Below are 17,802 nucleotides of genomic sequence, written 5' to 3'. Positions count from 1 at the left end.
CTGAGTTGTCTCTGAATCTCTTCTTTGTATTTTTCGTAGTCTAAAACGACCACAGCACCCTCCTTGTCTGCAGGTTTGATAACAAAAGCTGAATCTTTCATTAGTTTATTGAATAAGGGTTTTAAAAAAACAATTAAGTGCCTGTTCTTCTGTCCTAGTGAGGTTCTTCTGAATGTGGTTTGCTTTTCTCCTATATACTGACATGGCTTCTTGTTCGACTAACCTACAATAGCTATAAATCGAGGAGTTGTTAACTATAGGACATCATTTGCTTTTGGGCTTAAAATGGGTACCAGTTCTTTGTTGGGTTTCTAGTTCCGAAACAGTGTTTAGAGAAAACATGTGCTTAAGTTAAATCTTGAGAAAGAATTGAAACAGATCTACTTTCTGTGGTATAATCTAAAATAAGGAGGCACGACAACGAGGTTCTAGCTTCAGCATGTTTACTAGCCTAGTCTGCGCGTGTCATTTATAGGTACGGATACCCCCAAGGGCCATCCTACTACATCGTCCCCTCTCCAATGAACAAGAACTCAACATGCATAACCACTGAAGCATAACTGAAATGCAATTTGGAAACCAGTATTATTCTCTAACATGCTACTTCACATCCTGAAACAGTATGAAAGCATTAAATTACACAGTATGAACATTAACTTATGTACAGTCGAGTCTCTTTTTGCTGGGTATGGTCCCCAACAGTATGTATTCTCTTCACGTAACATAGTCTTTCAGCCACTCTGGTGGCTTCACATCCCTCTTTGGATGAGCTTTTGGCTCTGTGAGCATTCTCTCTCCTTCCCCCTCTTTTTGTGCGTTGTCTGTGGCCTCAGTCTGTGTGGCTGGTAGATCTGGAAGAGCTCGGATGTGTGTCTTGTTCCTCCATACCTCCTCTGAGCTTGTGTCCACCACATAGGAGCGTGGTGAGTTTAAAATCCACACACGTTGACCTTCTGCCAGCGCTGGTCTCACCGTAGCAAGGTGTCTCCGATTAAATTCTCCAGTTTGAGTTTGTTTCAGCCGTTTGTCCCTCTCAGCGAAGGCCTTCCTGTTAGGCCATCGGGGTTTAAACTGAGCCGGCGAGACAGGCAATGAGGAGCGCAGCCTCCTGCCCATCAGGGGCTCAGCAGGCGGCAGCCCATGATGCAGTGGTGTAACTCTGTAAGCTAACAGAGCCCTGTATGGATCCTTGTTCTTTTTCAGCAGTCCCTTGACTGTTTTCACAGCTCTCTCTGCCTCACCGTTACTCTGTGCATGGTAGGGGCTACTGGTCACATGTGTGAAGTCATATTCTGCGGCAAAAGCAGAAAAGGAGCTCACGAAGAACTGGGGAGCGTTATCTGTAACCAGGACCTCAGCGACCCCTTGCCTGGAAGAAATTGACTTATATCCATTGATAACATCAGCTGATGTGGTTATGGGTTTTTGCTATTTTGCTATTTCAGTGTATCTTGAATAGTAATCTACAACTAGCATATAAGTGTCATTTTTCCAATAGAACATTTCTGCCCATAGCTTTTGCCATGGCCGTTTTGGCAGCTCCATTGCAATCATTGGCTCCAGATGACATGGTTGACATTTTGTACACACCTCACACTGGGCCACCAGCTTGGCAATCTGAGTACTCAGACAAAGCCACCACACTGATTGATGAGCCCTCAGTCTGCATTTGGTTATCCCCATGTGTCCCTCATGCACTCTGTCTAGCATTTCTGGTTGTAGAGTCTCTGGGATAACTATCCGTTGTCCTTTCATGAGAAGGTCTCCATCACAGTGGAAGTCACTTTGGTGCACCCAATAGGGCTTCAGCAGTTGAGGCAGTTCCTCCTGCCTGGGCCATCCCTTTTTGCACTGCTGCACTATCTGTCGGCAGACGGGTACTCGTTGTTGATCCTCTGCAATCTGCTGCAGTTTGGTCTGAGATGCAGGTAGACTGTCTCTTTCTGCATTAATGGACACCTGTACCTCACCATCTAGACATTGCTCCTCCTCTGATAATGGATGTTTAATTGGGGCCCTGGAGAGTGTGTCTGCTGTGATCAGTGCCTTCCCTGGCACATACACCATCTTGTAGGTGAACCTCAGTAATCTGAGGCGGAAGCGCAGAACTTTGGGAGGCAAGTCGTCCAGTGCTTTTGTCCCTAACAGAGCCAACTGTCACGATCACCGTCGTCTTGGAAATGACCGGACCAAGGTGCAGCGTGGTGAGCGTACATTTGTCTTTATTATAAATGTCGCCAACAAAACAAGAAACAACAAAAACGAACGTGAAGCGGGCTATACAGGCCATTAACAAAGATAACTACCCACAAAATACAAAAGGATAAAAGGCTGCCTAAGTATGATTCCCAATCAGAGACAACGATAGACAGCTGTCCCTGATTGAGAACCATACCCGGCCAAAACATAGAAACACAGAACATAGAGTTTCTCACCCGAGTCACACCCTGACCAACCAAACATAGAGAATAAAAAGATCTCTACGGTCAGGGCGTGACACCAACAGTGGTTTGTGGTCAGTCTTTGCTGTAAACTGCAGGCCAATAAGGTATTGGCTGAGCCTTTCACATGCCCATGTGATAGCCAACGGCTTTCTCCACTTGTGCATACCTTTGGTCCGTGTCAGATAAGTTTTGGGAAATGTATGCTACTGGACCCCACTCCATGTTGTCCTGCATCTGTGTGAGGACCGCCCCTAGCCCAAAGGTTGATGCATCTGCTGATACCTTTGTCTTAGCGTGGGGACAGTACTGGGTCATCACACTCTGAGGCCAGGTCTCTTTTGATTTTGTCAAACGCCACCTGTTGCACTTGACCCCATGACCAGTCATTCTCTTTGGCTAGTAAGTCTCTCAGGGGTTTGGTTGTATCTGAAAACCGTGGGAGGAACTTATGTGGCCATGCCTAAGAAGGTCCTGACTTCAGCCACGTTCTGGGGGATGAGCATATCTGTGATTGCACTGATCTTCTCCGGGTCCGGCTCTATTCCAGCTGCACTGATTTTGTCTCCCAAGAACAAGACCTCTGACTGAGCAAAAGTGCATTTTTCATTGAGTGTCAGGCCAGTCTCCTGGAGTCTGTTCAGAACTGCTGTGAGCCTTAAATCATGTTCTGCTCTGTCCCGTCCACACAAGAGCACGTCGTCCGCGTGGAATATGACGCCACTCAGCCCATCCAACAGCTGGGACATGCGTCTTTGGAAATGCTCAAGACCGGAAGCGATTCCAAATGGCAAACCGTTAAAACAGTACTGGCCAAACGGTGTTATAAACGTTGTGAGCGCCCTACTCTCTGGTGACAGCGGTATTGCCAGAAGCCTGAGCGGGCATCCAGCTTTGTGAGGACTTGTGAGCCATCCAACTGAGCCAGTGACTGATGTTAAGATGTGTCTCTCTCTGCAGAGTGCCTCATTCAAGTTAGTCATGTCCACACAGATCCTAATGTCCCCATTGGCTTTTGGGACCACTACCATTCCTGCACACCAATCAGTGGGACTCTATTTTAGACACCACCCCAATTTCTTTCATCCTCCCTAACTATTCCTTTTCTCTGGCCAATAAAGGGATAGTCACACGGCTGGGGGTGGTAAGGGCATATGGGACAGCATCCTCTTCAGGTGGATTTTGTAGTCACCTTCTATCATTCCTAGGCCAGAAAACACTTTTAAGAATTTATTTTTGAAAACTTCACCTGGGTCCTCCAGTTCGCTCACTCTCTCAATGAGTTGCAATGCTTCAATTGCTGGCAGCCCCAGCAATGGTCTGGCCAGAGAGTCAATGACGAAGACAGGCTGGATGGCACTTTTGTCTTTACTCTCCAGTTTAATCACCAACTGCCCTACCACTGGTAATATCTTATTACTGGGCCAGTATAGTTTTTTGTTTGTAGAGAGCAAAGGGTCATCTCTACTATAGCTATACAGCCTAGTTGGAATTGCTGTCACTGCTGCCCCTATCTCTAGTTTAAATGACACAACCTCCCCATTGAGTTTAATGTCTGAGTGCCAGCCAGCATTGTTTGCCCTTCTCCCAGAAAGATGTTGTCCTGCTGTACCACCTCTGAGACCTCATGCATTTGCTTTAAATCGACAGACAGCTGAAAAGTGTCCTCTCCTGTGACATTTCCTGCATTCTGCATCCATTGCTGGGCAATCTTTCCAGCTGTGGAAAGGGAATTTCCCAAATTTGCGACAAACACTTGAACTAGCTACTGGTGCTGTCTGTGATTGTTTTCTCCACGTCTGTCTCTGTTCTGAGTTCCCCTCTTTTATTAGCTCGTCTGTCTTTGTTCTGAGAACCCTTCTTTTATTAGCTCGTCTGTCTCTGTTCTGAGTTCCCCTCTTTTATTAGCTCGTCTGTCTCTGTTCTGAGTTCCCCTCTTTTATTAGCTTGTCTGTCTCTGTTCTGAGTTCCCCTCTTTTATTAGCTTGTCTGTCTCTGTTCTGAGTTCCCCTCTTTTATTAGCTCGTCTGTCTCTGTTCTGAGTTCCCCTCTTTTATTAGCTCGTCTGTCTCTGTTCTGAGTTCCCCTCTATTATTAGCTCATCTGTCTCTGTTCTGAGTTCCCCTCTTTTATTAGCTCGGTATGAAAACGCATTTATTTCCTCACTCTCTTCACTCTGCAAGGAGCTGCTGGCTGATGCCGAGCAGCGTCATCTGCTGTCTTTTTACTGTCTCACTCTGCCTGACCTGGTTTACAGCTTTGGACAAGGTAAGCTGGGAATCCAACTGTACCTTTTCAGGAAGTGATATATTTCTTATTCCCACTACAATCCGATCTCAGATCAGCTCTTCCCTGAGTGCGCCAAACTGACAATGTTCTGCTAGCTTGTGAACAGCTGTGTTAAAACTGTCTGTGGTTTCACCCTGTTTGTGCACATTAAACCTAGCTCTCTCAATATATAATGTTGTGTCTCCCTTCAAAAGGCATTTCAAAACAGTCTTTAACAGCACTGTAGTTAAGTTTCTCTTCCTCAGTCAACGGTGAAGCGTTTAATATATCCTCGGCTTCACCACCCATGGAGTAGATGAGTGTATTAACTTGAAATGCCAAATTTTTCACGTTTAAAACCTCTTACGCCTCCCTAACCCGGATCCGGGATCCCCCCCAACACAAAAGCTGACTAGCATAGCCTAGCCTAAAGTTACAGGGATATCATAAAATAAAATGTTCATGAAATCACAAGTCCAAGACACCAAATGAAAGATACAGATCTTGTGATTCAAGCCATCATCTCTGATTTGTAAAATGTTTTACAGGGAAGACACAATATGTAAATCTATTAGCTAACCACTGTTAGCAAAAGACAACAATTTTCTTACTCCACCATTTTCTTACTGCATCAATAGCTATCACCAATTCGGCCAAATAAAGATATAAATAGCCACTAACCAAGAAACAACTTCATCAGATGACAGTCTGATAACATATTTATTGTATAGCATATGTTTTGTTTGAAAAATTTGCATATTTCAGGTATAAATCATAGTTTTACATTGCAGCCACCATCACAACTCTCACCAAAGCAGCTAGAATAACTACAGAAACCAACATGAAATACCTAAATACTCATCATAAAACATTTATGAAAAATACACGGTATACAGAAAATTCAAGACAAACATCTTGTGAATCCAGCCAATATTTCAGATGTTTTAAGTGTTTTACAGCGAAAACACAATATAGCATTATATTAGCTTACTACAATAGCCTACCACACAGCCCCATTCATTCAACATAACGTTAGCGATTGCGAATAAACCAGCAAAATATATTTTTTTTTTCACTAACCTTCTCAAACTTCTCAAACTTCATCAGATGACAGTCCTATAACATCATATTACACAATACATATATGGTTTGTTCGAAAATGTGCATATTTAGCGGCACAAATCGTGGTTTTACAACGTGAATAGTAGCCAAACTGCAAACAAAATGTCGGGAGAAATCTTGGGAGAGGCACCTAATCTAATCAATATCTAATCATAAACTTGACAAAAAAATACAGGTTGGACAGCAAATGAAAGATACACTAGTTCTTAATGCAACCGCTGTGTTAGATTTTTAAAATTAACGTTACTACGACATACAGCGTACGTTAAAGCGAGACCGCGCCGAAATTATAGTTTAACATTTTCGACAGAAATACGAATTAACATCATGAATAGTTCTTACTATTTGATGAGCTTCCATCAGAATCTTGTACAAGTTGTCATTTGTCCAGAATAATCGTTGCTCGGTTGTAGAAGGTCGTCTTCAACTGCGTAATTATCAGCAAACGTTAGCCATGTGGCGCAGATGTGTCCAACTCAGCATAACGCAGAACAAAGAAAATACAGAAAATTGCAATATACTGATATAAACTGATATAACTCAGTTTAAAATGACTACATTATGATATTTTTAACACATATATCAAATTAAATCAGAGCCGGAGATATCTAACTTATAAAACGAAAGCTTTTCAGAACGCAATGCACCCGTCCATCTTGCGTCAGGCCAGACGATGAAAAGACCAGTCCTTACGTTCCAAGAAGTCTTGTTCTGCCTCAGATCTAGCTAGACACCCCATTCCAATTCTCACTGCTTACTGACATTTAGGGGAAGGCGTATGCAGTGCATGTAGACCCATAGATTCTATGCAAATTAATAAACTGACCCTGGAACAGAGCCCCCGATTTCAGATTTTTCAGTTCCTGACAGGAAGTTTGCTGCAAAATGAGTTCTGTTTTACTCACAGATATAATTCAAACGGTTTTAGAAACTAGAGAGTGTTTTCTATCCAATAGTAATAATAATATGCATATTGTACGAGCAAGAATTGAGTACGAGGCAGTTTAATTTGGGAACGATTTTTTACAAAGCCTAAATGGCGCCCCCTAAAGGTTAAAAGTCTGATGGCCTTGAGATAGAAGCTGTTTCTCGGTCCCAGCTTTGATGCACCTGTACTGACCTCGCCTTCTGGAGGATAGCGGGGTGAACAGGCAGTGGCTCGGGTGGTTGTTGTCCTTGATGATCTTTTTGGCCTTCCTGTGACATCGGGTGGTGTAGGTGTCCTGGAGGGCAGGTAGTTTGCCCCCGGTAATGCGTTGTGCAGACTCACTGCCCTCTGGAGAGCCTTATGGTTGTGGGCGGAGCAGTTGCCGTACCAGGCGTGATGCAGCCCGGCAGGATGCTCTCGATTGTGCATCTGTAAAGGTTTGTGAGTGTTTTCGGTGACAAGCCAAATTTCTTCAGCCTCCTGAGGTTGAAGAGGCTCTGTTGCTTTTTGTAATCCGTGATTGACTGTAGACCCTGCCACATACCTCTTGTGTCTGAGCCGTTGAATTGCGACTCTACTTTGTCTCTATACTGACGCTTAGCTTGTTAGATTGCCTTGCGGAGGGAATAGCTACACTGTTTGTATTTGGTCATGTTTCCAGTTTTGCGCGAATGCTGCCATCAATCCACGGTTTCTGATTGGGGAAGGTTTTAATAGTCACCGGGGGTACAACATCACCGATGCACTTGCTAATAAACTCACTCACCGAATCAGCGTATACATCAATGTTGTTGTCTGAGGCTACATATCCGGAACATATCCCAGTCCACTTGATCGAAGCAATCTTGAAGCGTGGAATCAGATTGGTCGGACCAGCGTTGAACAGACCTGAGCACGGGCGTTTCCTGTTTTAGTTTCTGTCTATAGACTGGGAGCAACAAAATGGAGTCGTGGTCAGATTTGCCGAAAGGAGGGTGAGGGAGGGCTTTGTATGCGACGCGGAAGTTAGAGTAGCAATGATCCAGAATGCTGCCAGCCCGGGTCGCACATTCGATATGCTGATAAAATTTTGGGAGCCTTGTTTTCAGATTAGCTTTGTTAAAATCCCCAGCTACAATAAATGCAGCCTCAGGATATGTGGTTTACAGTTTACATAGAGTCCAATGAAGTTCTTTCAGGGCCGTCGAGGTGTCTGCTTGGGGGGGATATACACTGCTGTGATTATAATCGAAGAGAATTCTCTTGGTAGATAATGCGGTCGGCATTTGATTGTAAGGAATTCTAAGCGAGACTGATTCAAGACTAAGACCGGAGCAAATCAAGTCTGAGTCAAGGTCAAGATCAAGCCCGGGGGGGGACCGAGTCAAGACCGAGACCAGAAAAATGTGAGTCCAATTCAAGACCTTGATTGCAATTTTGTCGAATCACAACCATAATAAGAGAATGTCCAGTATTTCTGTGTTCAACAACATTATTGCTAAGCCAAACACAGTGGTGAACAATGGGCCTTCTACACAGGGCTAAGGGTTTAATAAAAAATAATGATTATAATAATATAATGAAAATTATTCCGTTTTTGTTGGAAAGGAAAAGGTTAACACTGAATAGAAAAAAATATCCAATCAGGATTTTTCATTGCTGGTCTCTGGGGAGATAAATCTAGCTAGCTAATTCTGCCATATCCTAAGCCATCAGAAGCTAGAGAAGGGTATCTGCCAGCAGGTATATCTCACTGGTCACCCCCAAAGCCAATTCTTCCTTTGGCCGCCTCTCCTTCCAGTTCTCTGCTGCCAATGACTGGAACGAACTGCAAAAATCATTGATGCTGGAGACTCATATCTCCCTCACTAGCGTTAAGCACCAGCTGTCAGAGCAGCTCACAGATCACTGCACCTGTACATAGCCCATCCAATCTACCTTATCCCCATGCTGTATTTATTTATTTATCTTGCTCCTTTGCACCCCAGTATCTCTTCTTGCACATTCATCTTCTGCACATCCTACCATTCCAGTGTTTAATTGCTATATTGTAATTACTTCGCCACCATGGCCTATTTATTGCCTTACCTCCCTTATCCTACCTCATTTGCACATGCTGTATATCAACTTTTCTACTGTATCATTGATTGTATGTTTGATTATTACATGTGTAACTCTGTGTTGTTGTATGTTTCGAACTGCTTTGCTTTATCTTGGCCAGGTCGCAGTTGCAAATGAGAACTGTATTAGGGCCTAATTTTGGAGTGACAGTGGAATCACCCAATCACCACTGGCTGATCCGGGCGGGATGTAAATGTAAAATGTTCTTTGTCTAAAATAAATCACTGCACAAAAATAAATCACTGCATTTGACTCACACAGCCAGTCACTTACTCACCTTGTCCACTGTGTGTGTGCCTCTCTGTGACATAAGCTAAACATCTAGCTGGCTAGCTCATCATGTCTCAGTCTAAACTGTACACTCAAAAATACAGAAAGGGGCGGGAATCAAACCCTGAATTCAAAGGCTGGTTGAAGCCGTTTATTGGAGATGATATACGGCCTGTATTGTAAGGCTGATTTCTACACCAAACTTAGTGATGTAAAAAAACACATGACAACTCGAAAACATACGCAAAAAAGGCTGAGGCCACCATGGCATTAGCTATCGCTGAACACTGTTCCATGCTGACATGTGATCACATTGGAGAAGCATGTAGAGCGGGTTTCTCAGACTCCACTGCTGCTACTCACTTCAAAATGCACAGGACAAAGTGCACAGAAATGATTAATGGTGTTCCAGCAGCATACTTTCTGAAAAAGTTGGTCGCAGATGTGGGTGACCAGCGTTTCAGTCTCCTCCTCGATGAGTCCACGGATGTAAGTGTTTCTAAGTACCTGGGGGTTGTGATAAGGTACTTTAGTGACACCAAGCAGACAATTGTATCAACATTTCTGGGGCTTGTTGAGTTGGAGGGAGGAGATGCCAAATCTATAGCCTGTGCTGTTGTGGCTTTCCTCGAGAAGTGTTGTCTTAAAAAAGAGAAACTCCTTTGGATAGGGACTGACAATGCCTCTGTAATGATGGGGATTAACAATTGGGTCCATAAAGTGCTGAAGGAGGAGCATGGCCTCAAATATCTGGTTCTTATTCGCTGTGTGTGCCACTCTCTGCAGCTTGCTTATTTGTAGTTCTAAACATATTTAGGGTGTTTTTTACTCACTTTTTGTCTCTCCCACGACGTTATTCCTCTCTTCTACGGCGTCCATCACAATTACATGCACATGGCCAATTATGCAAATTAGGCGATGACGTCATTTAGCGACTTCTAGCGACTTTTAGGACAGCCAATAGCTACTTTCCTTAATGAGGAGTTGGCAACACTGAGTTGGCAACACACCAACAGGTCACTGCGCAATAGTGAGCAGTAGTTTTCCCACAGTTTAGCTAGCTTTTGTTGTCGGCTAGTTTGCAGCGGCTGCAGCATGTGTTATGAAAGAGGATGTTGTTGTTAATTTGTTAGCTTCTCCCTTTTCAACAATAACTTTGAACAAGAAGTTAAGTTTCAAACGATCATCATCATCTGGGTGCTTGCTGCCTCTTTGAAAATAACTTGTGTATGAAACTTTGTTGCATTTAAAGTGGAACCGACAGCATTTTAGCAACATGAAATCTTATTCAAATATTTTCATCTACAACCTCAGGAAGAAATGACACTAATATTTTTTTTAAATAAATGTCAAGCGGCCACTTAGACATGGTCATTTTCACATTTCCTTAAATTATTTAGGAACTTTACATTCCTATTGATCAAACAACCATGAAAAGATAGTCTCTCTTTTTCCAGTTCCTGCTCATCAAGACCCCCCAGATCCACTTGGTTTTGGGATTCCCCTGGATCCAGCAACATAACCCGCTCATCAATTGGTCTACGGGTGCCATCATGGGCTGGAGTCCGTTCTGCCACGCCAATTGTCTGAAGTCGGCGCAACCTGCCCCGGGACATCTTCCTAGGTCCTCTGAGGTGGTTCCGGATGTCTCCACCATTCCCGCGGAATACCAGGATCTCCAGGAGGTGTTCAAAAAGTCCTGGGCCACTTCCCTTCTGCCACACTGCCCCTATGACTTCGGGATTGACCTTCTCCCTAGCACCACGCAGCCCCGAGGGCGTCTGTACTCGCAGTCAGGACCTGAAACCAAGGCTATGGAGGACTACATTGGAATCCCTATCTGCTGGATTTATTCGTCACTCTTCCTCTCCCGCTGGCGCAGGGTTCTTCTTCGTGGAGAAGAACGACAAGACCCTGCACCTGTGCATTGACTACCGGGGACTTTTTGACATCACTGTTATGAAGCGTTATCCCCTACCACTCATTTCCTCAGCCTTCGAACCGCTCCAGGTGGCCACTGTGTTTTCCAAGCTGGATCTACGTAATGCCCTACCACCTGGTGCGGATCTGAGAGGGGGACGAGTGGAAGACCACTATGAATATCTGGTCATGTCCTTTGGCCTCACCGACGCCCTTGCCGTGTTCATGGCTCTGGTGAATGATGTTCTCCGTGACATGCTGAACCAGTTCGTCTTCGTCTACATTGATGACATCCTCATCTTCTCCCGCTCCCCCAAGAACATGTGCTTTATGTCCGGCAGGTTCTCCAGCGCCTTTTGGAGAACCTGTTGTTCGTTAAGGCGGAAAAGTGCGAGTTCCATCGCTCCATCATTCTCTTCCTGGGCTACATCATCTCTGCTGGGAGCATCAAGATGGATCCTGAGAAGGTGAGAGCGGTGGTGGATTGGCCTCAGCCTACGTCCAGGGTGCAGCTGCAACGCTTCCTGGGGTTCGCCAACTTTTATCACCGCTTTATCTGGGGTTACAGCACCCTGGCCTCCCCCTTGTCTGCCCTCACCTCTACCAAGGTTCCGTTCATGTGGTCCACGGCCGCGGACCGGACGTTCCGGGACCTTAAACATTGCTTCACCACGGCTCCGATTCTGGTTCATCCAGACCCTTCCCATTAGTTCGTGGTGGAGGCCGATGCTTTGGATGTCGGAGTGGGGGCTGTCTGTCCCAACGTTCTGCCCTGGACCTTAAGCCGCATCCCTGGCCTTCTTCTCCCACCACCTCACCGCCACAGAGAGGAAATACGATGTGGGGAATCGGGAGCTTCTTGCGGTTAAGATGGCATCGGAGGAATGGAGGCACTGGCTCGAAAGGGCGGAACTTCCATTCATTTTGTGGACCGACCACAAAAACCTGGAGTATCTCTGCATCGCCAAGCGCCTTAACTTCAGGCAGGCGAGATGGGCCATGCTGTTTACCCGGTTCAACTTTTCCCTCTCCTACCGGCCGGGGTCCAAAGAACATCAAGCCGGATGCCCTGTCTCGCCGCTATAACCCCACGGCTGCCACTCCGGAACCCGAGATATCGACGACAAGCGGATCGCCGTCGAACCCCGGCTCCCCGGTATAGTCTGGGGCAGAAGGTATGGCTATCCGCCCATGATCTGCCTCTCCGGGTGGAATCCCGCAAACTCTTCCCTTGGTTTATCGGCCCATTCCCCATTTCCAAGATCATTAGCCCCTCTGCTGTTCGTCTTCTGTTGCCCCGTACCCTTCGTATACATCCCACCTTTCATGTGTCCAGAGTCAAACCCATGTCTCACAGCCCTTCGTCTCCCGTTTCCATCATTTTCCAGTCTCTCTTTTCTCGCCCTCCTAGTTTTGACCCTTGCTTGACTCTGAACCCGCCTGCCTGACCACTCTGCCTGACCCTGAGCCTGCCTGCCGACCTGTACCTTTGCCCCCCTCTGGATTACCGACCTCTGCCTTACCTTGAGCCTGCATGCCACCCGGTACCGTTGCCCCACCTCTGGTTTACTGACCCCTGCCTGCCTTGATCTGTCTATTGCCTGCCCCTGTTGGAATATTAAACTATTGTTTATTCGACGTGGTCTGCATCTGAGACTTATCTTCATACCTGATAACTTTGATATGCATCAGTAGGAATTAAGACGTCAGTTAACGCAATGTCCACTGAAAAATAGTTGGGTATAGGGTTTATACTGTATCTGCGTATAGCCTACACTACATCACTAGCCCTTTGGGTTTTACAAAAAGTGCACTTCCTACATGAGTACGCTGGTATTAAGGTGGCTGCCATTTCATGATTACAAACCTGCCAAACCTATAGGTTATAATACATATAAAGGCTGTTAAGATACTGTATTCACGTTTCAAGAAAGGAGTGTATATCTTTGGTCTGGCGAAGCACTTTTATGTGCTGACTGAATGGAAGCTGATTATTATGAGTTTTTTACTCCGCTGGTCTTGGCTGGTCTCACTGTTCGAGACCGAGTCAAGACCGAGTCCAAATGAATCTAACACCAAGACAAGACAGATACACTCAATATGTGGTCTTGAGTACTACAACACTATAGCAGCCCCAGGTGTAAAATAGTAAAAAGTGGCTACTTCTCAGAGAGTTTTGAACTGTCAAGAGGAGTTGAAGAAGGGTGTCTGCTGTCACCATTCTATTCGTTATGGCCATTGAAGTGCTAGCTATTAAAATCAGATCAAATAGTAACATTAGAGGATTAGAAATCCAATGCTTTTGTGAGGTCTGAGTTTTATTGATTGTATGTGGGGGAGTGATAAGTACATTGAACATGTGTATGTGTGTGTGTTATAATTGTGCAACAAAGTGTGGCTAACCATATAGCATGACTTGACTAATGTTGGGAGGGGAGGGGTGCATTTCACGAGGGGTAGCAAGGATGTAAAAGTACTGAAAAGACAAGAAAAGAGGAACTGTGAATGCAACAGGGGTGTGGGGCAAGACAGCAACACTCTATCAAGATAACAGCGGACCCTCCGGAGCGCTAAGGGGCTGGACTAGCTTAAGCACCAACACCAGCGATAGGCCAGTAAGTCTAAACCACACTGGACCTCTACTCTAACAGGCTTGCTCTGAAGCAAGAACTAACTCTGTTAGAGTATATAGGGGAGGGGTTTTGGGGTGTTGCCCAGTTCTCTGTTTTATCCTGCGTGATGATACATTGAACCCGTATATACGAAAATTGCATTTGCCATTTATTGCTTAGTTAATAAATAATACATAGCATACAATCGGTGACTCATCGTCATACTTATCCTTATACCAGATTGAATTGACGCAACCCTAACACTTTAAAACCAAAGTGTACATGTATGCCGATGACTCAAGTTTTATACAAAGTCCGCAAGCTAGATCCCAGCAACGTCTCATTGAAGCTCTAGATAACTTTTCTGGCATCTCTGGATAAAGAATGATGATAAGTGTACAATATTAAGAATTGGATCATTAAACAACACAGCTTTTACATTACCCTGCAGAGTATCTATAAAAATGGGCTGACGGTGAAGTATAGATACTTAGTAGTCATATCACAAAATATATAAATTAGCTCTCCACAGTGAATTTCAATATAAAATTAGACAAGACCCTGCCACCATGGAGAGGTAAATACCTGTCTATATATAGAAAAATTACACCGATTAACTCCATAATCATATCTCAGTTTACTCACTTATGGCACTGCCTACTCCTGATGATTCGGGGGGGGGTTTTCAAACCAAATGAGCAAAAAAAAAAATCTTTATCTGGGATGTTAAACCAGACAAGATAAAGCGTGCCTATATAATGAATATGAACTGGGTTGGTTGAGATGATTAAATATAAAAGCACTAAGCCTCTCTCTAAAAGCTTCATGAGTTTCACTTGAACCCAAAATGGTTCTCAAGTAGATTACGAATAGAAAACCTCATCCACTGTTTAAAAATTGCCTTTTTGCCTTTGTGCAGATTGCCATGTCTCATATTCGATTCATTGAAAATGAAACATTCTTCAAATTATCTCTCTTTTTCAACCAAGCATTGTAGAGCTGTTTACAATTTAAATTTCATCCCGCAGAAAAGATAGAACAAATATTGCAACAAATATTATGGTTGAACTCAAATGTTCTGGTTGATAAAAGACCGGTATTTATGGAAAATATTTTTTTTCCTGACCTCTCCCCTCTCTGGGCCCCAAGTGACTTTTCCCCTGAGAAGAAAGGAAAAATGCAACTGCCAACAGTATAGTCCAAAAAGACACATTCTAATGACAAGTTTCTCACGTAAGCATATTATGAAAGTAAATAAAACATCTTATTTATCTATGTTACCTAACTAATTCTGATTCAGCTACGACACAGTTTAATCCAGCTAATGGATAAAAAGTGATTTGGAGGACACTAGATTAAGATTAAGATCAGGACTAAGACCTTAAACACAATGTAGTCCCGTGTGGCTCAATTAATGTATGCATTCACTACTGAAAATTGTGCTTTATAAGAGTGTCTTCTAAATGACTTAAATGTAAAAAGTGATCTCTCCCTTTCTGACTGCATATCAATCTGAAACTATTTACCTGCAAGTGTTATTGATATTGTGACAATAACATGCCAGTTATTTTACAAGGCCATTAGGCTCTTTGACTTAAAGGGTTAATTGTGTGTCTATGTGACAGTGCTGATCCTCTTTGTTTGTGTTATAGGTCTATGTCTCAACAGGATGTGGTAGAACACCAGCCCAAGGTAGATCACTGATCTATTTAAGTGATTAAAAGTTGTTAAAACGAAAAGGCCAAATTCTGTTTGTTCTGCAAAGCCTGCTATGCATGGGCTATATCCCCTGTTTGATGATGACGCAAAAAATGTTTGTTTAACATATAGTATGTGATGATATGTAGCCTCTGTTGTTCTCAGGTCTCTGGTATGAGCGAGAAGAAACTAGGCAGAGGGCACAGAAGCTACAAAGAGAAAGTCAACTCTATCTACATGTGCATGCCTGACAAATTACCAGCACAGGAAGCAGGACATGACCTTCGACCTAGAAGCTCTCTATCTGGGTGCGTCCCAAAAGCGTCCACACTTGTACTTTACCAACACTTTCTATAGTGTCTAAATGTGTTTGCTTTAGCCTGTTAATGGAATTCTGTATAAGGCCCATCTTATGGCAACGCCTATGTTCACCACCCACAGACTGTGCCATATAAAATCACCCTTTGGATAATTGTAGAGGAATTATCGCCTGACTGTAAGTCACTTAGGATAAAAGCTGTGGATAAAAGCGTCTGCTAAATGGCATATATTGTTATTATTATATTACGAAACTCACATTTTGTGGTCATATAAAGATACTGGGATATTCATGTAATCATATAAACATTGTATATCTTTTCACATGTACAGAAACATGCTTCTCAATATGAGCTCTTTGTGGAGTGTATTTGGCCTACAGCAATAACCAAACATTTCTTTCATTATCACAGTATTTGACACTAGCAGACACTCGAACAAGTGCAAGGGATGAAAGTCATGACCATTTATAATGTGTGTGTGTTCATTTTTTATTGTGCCTTTTATTTAACCAGATAATTCATTGAGAACACATTTTCTGCTACAATAAAGACCAAGATGAGAGCGATGAGACTGTTTGTTTGTGTGTATGTGTGTGTGTGTGTGGGGGGGGGGGGGGGGGGGGGGGGCACAGGATATCCTAATACAATCATTAGCATTTCTGACGTGTCGGTTGAAAAGTGAGAAATACATTTTTGCTACTTCTTTGGACTTAATATATCAAGACAGTAAAGATGGCACTAGCCAAGAAACGATAAGGTGCTGCTTGCATATTGTTTTGTACTACTGTATTTAAACATTAAGTAAGAGAGAAGTTTTGAGAGGATGGCCAATGTTTTTTTCATGGTTCTGTTTGTCTTTTCAACATGCTGGGGTAAGAAGTCAAAGGTTTTACATTCATATTATGCAACGTTTTGTATTTGTATTTATCTTTAAAAATATGACGATTCAATCCATTTTATTTCCACTTTGTAACACAATAAAAATGTAGAGAAATCCAAGGGGTCTGAATACTTTTGCAAGGCACTTTATATTGTTTTATGTCCTGCGGATTCGAGATGAAAGATGACAAGTTCAACCGGAAAGTGAGCCTGTCAGGTAGCCAGTAGCCTTAATTCTTTCACAGAATCTAACTGTGATTTTTTGCAAAGACGTGTGCTCTTTTGTGTGATGTATTCCGCTGATTTCTACAGTCTGTCGATATTGTTGGTTGTGTACAAAACAGCTTTATGTATGGTTATGATTACGTTTTATCAACCTATTGGACACACAGGTGCACATTCTCCCAACCAAAAGAAGCATAGTGACAATGGAACCACTGGAACTGATGGGACAACAGATGAAAAAAACCATGGTGAGTTACAGGATGGCATGAAAATGTACTACACCACTGTAGTTATTAAATATATCATATATGCACATCTTATTCAAAACATAAAGGCCCTGTACACACAACTGATGTACACTACATTTGACACAGCTGATGTGATGTACACCCTTAGAAAAAAAGGGTTCCAAAAGGGTTCTTCGGTTGTCCCCATAGGAGAACCATTTTTGGTTCCAGGTAGAACCCTTTTTGGTTCCAGGTATAACCCTTTTGGGTTCCATGAAAAATACTCTCTGTTGTATCACATTCAATCTGCCAAATGTGTTGTGCATCAGTTGTAAACCCTGACTGTGTACAAGGCCAGTAACATTCATGCTAACGCAGTAGAATTGCCATTAAGCAACAAGTAAAAGCAAAACAAGTATATTTTTATTTCCTTCTTGTCCTTCAGAAATGAGCCGACTTCCTGATTTTACTCGACTGTCGATCACGTGTCTGAGTTTGTCGATCATGCTCATTGTCTCATATGCTCTCATCACCCTCCTTCACAAACTGAAGATACACAGGTTGGTGCTAGTGGTCCTGTTTGGATTTTAGCAGTACATTATCAAATATGACCATATATGATCCATCAAACTGGATTTTATGAATGAATAACTGGATTTTTTTCAATTTCGGTGAGTCTCTTATTCAATGGGTAAAAGTAATGTATAGCAACCCAGTGTTGTGTTCGAGACCACCTAAAGCGAGACTGATTCAAGACTAAGACCGGAGCAAATCAAGTCTGAGTCAAGACAG

The 17,802-nt window shown here is 43.3% G+C and overlaps 1 long non-coding RNA gene across 1 annotated transcript; it reads left to right on the top strand.

The window, feature by feature from the left end:
* The first annotated feature begins 4,376 nt into the window (after nt 1-4,376).
* Nucleotides 4,377-16,260, top strand: LOC129840670 (uncharacterized). Its single transcript, XR_008757239.1, has 3 exons — nt 4,377-4,709; nt 15,314-15,353; nt 15,525-16,260. It is a non-coding gene; the product is annotated as an uncharacterized LOC129840670 (long non-coding RNA).
* The last annotated feature ends 1,542 nt before the right edge of the window (nt 16,261-17,802 follow it).

Source organism: Salvelinus fontinalis, chromosome 41 (genome assembly GCF_029448725.1).
Source record: "Salvelinus fontinalis isolate EN_2023a chromosome 41, ASM2944872v1, whole genome shotgun sequence".
In the NCBI taxonomy this organism is placed as follows: domain Eukaryota; kingdom Metazoa; phylum Chordata; class Actinopteri; order Salmoniformes; family Salmonidae; genus Salvelinus; species Salvelinus fontinalis.
The sequence above is the reverse complement of the archived record's forward strand: the minus strand, read 5'-3'. Positions and strand labels throughout refer to the sequence as shown.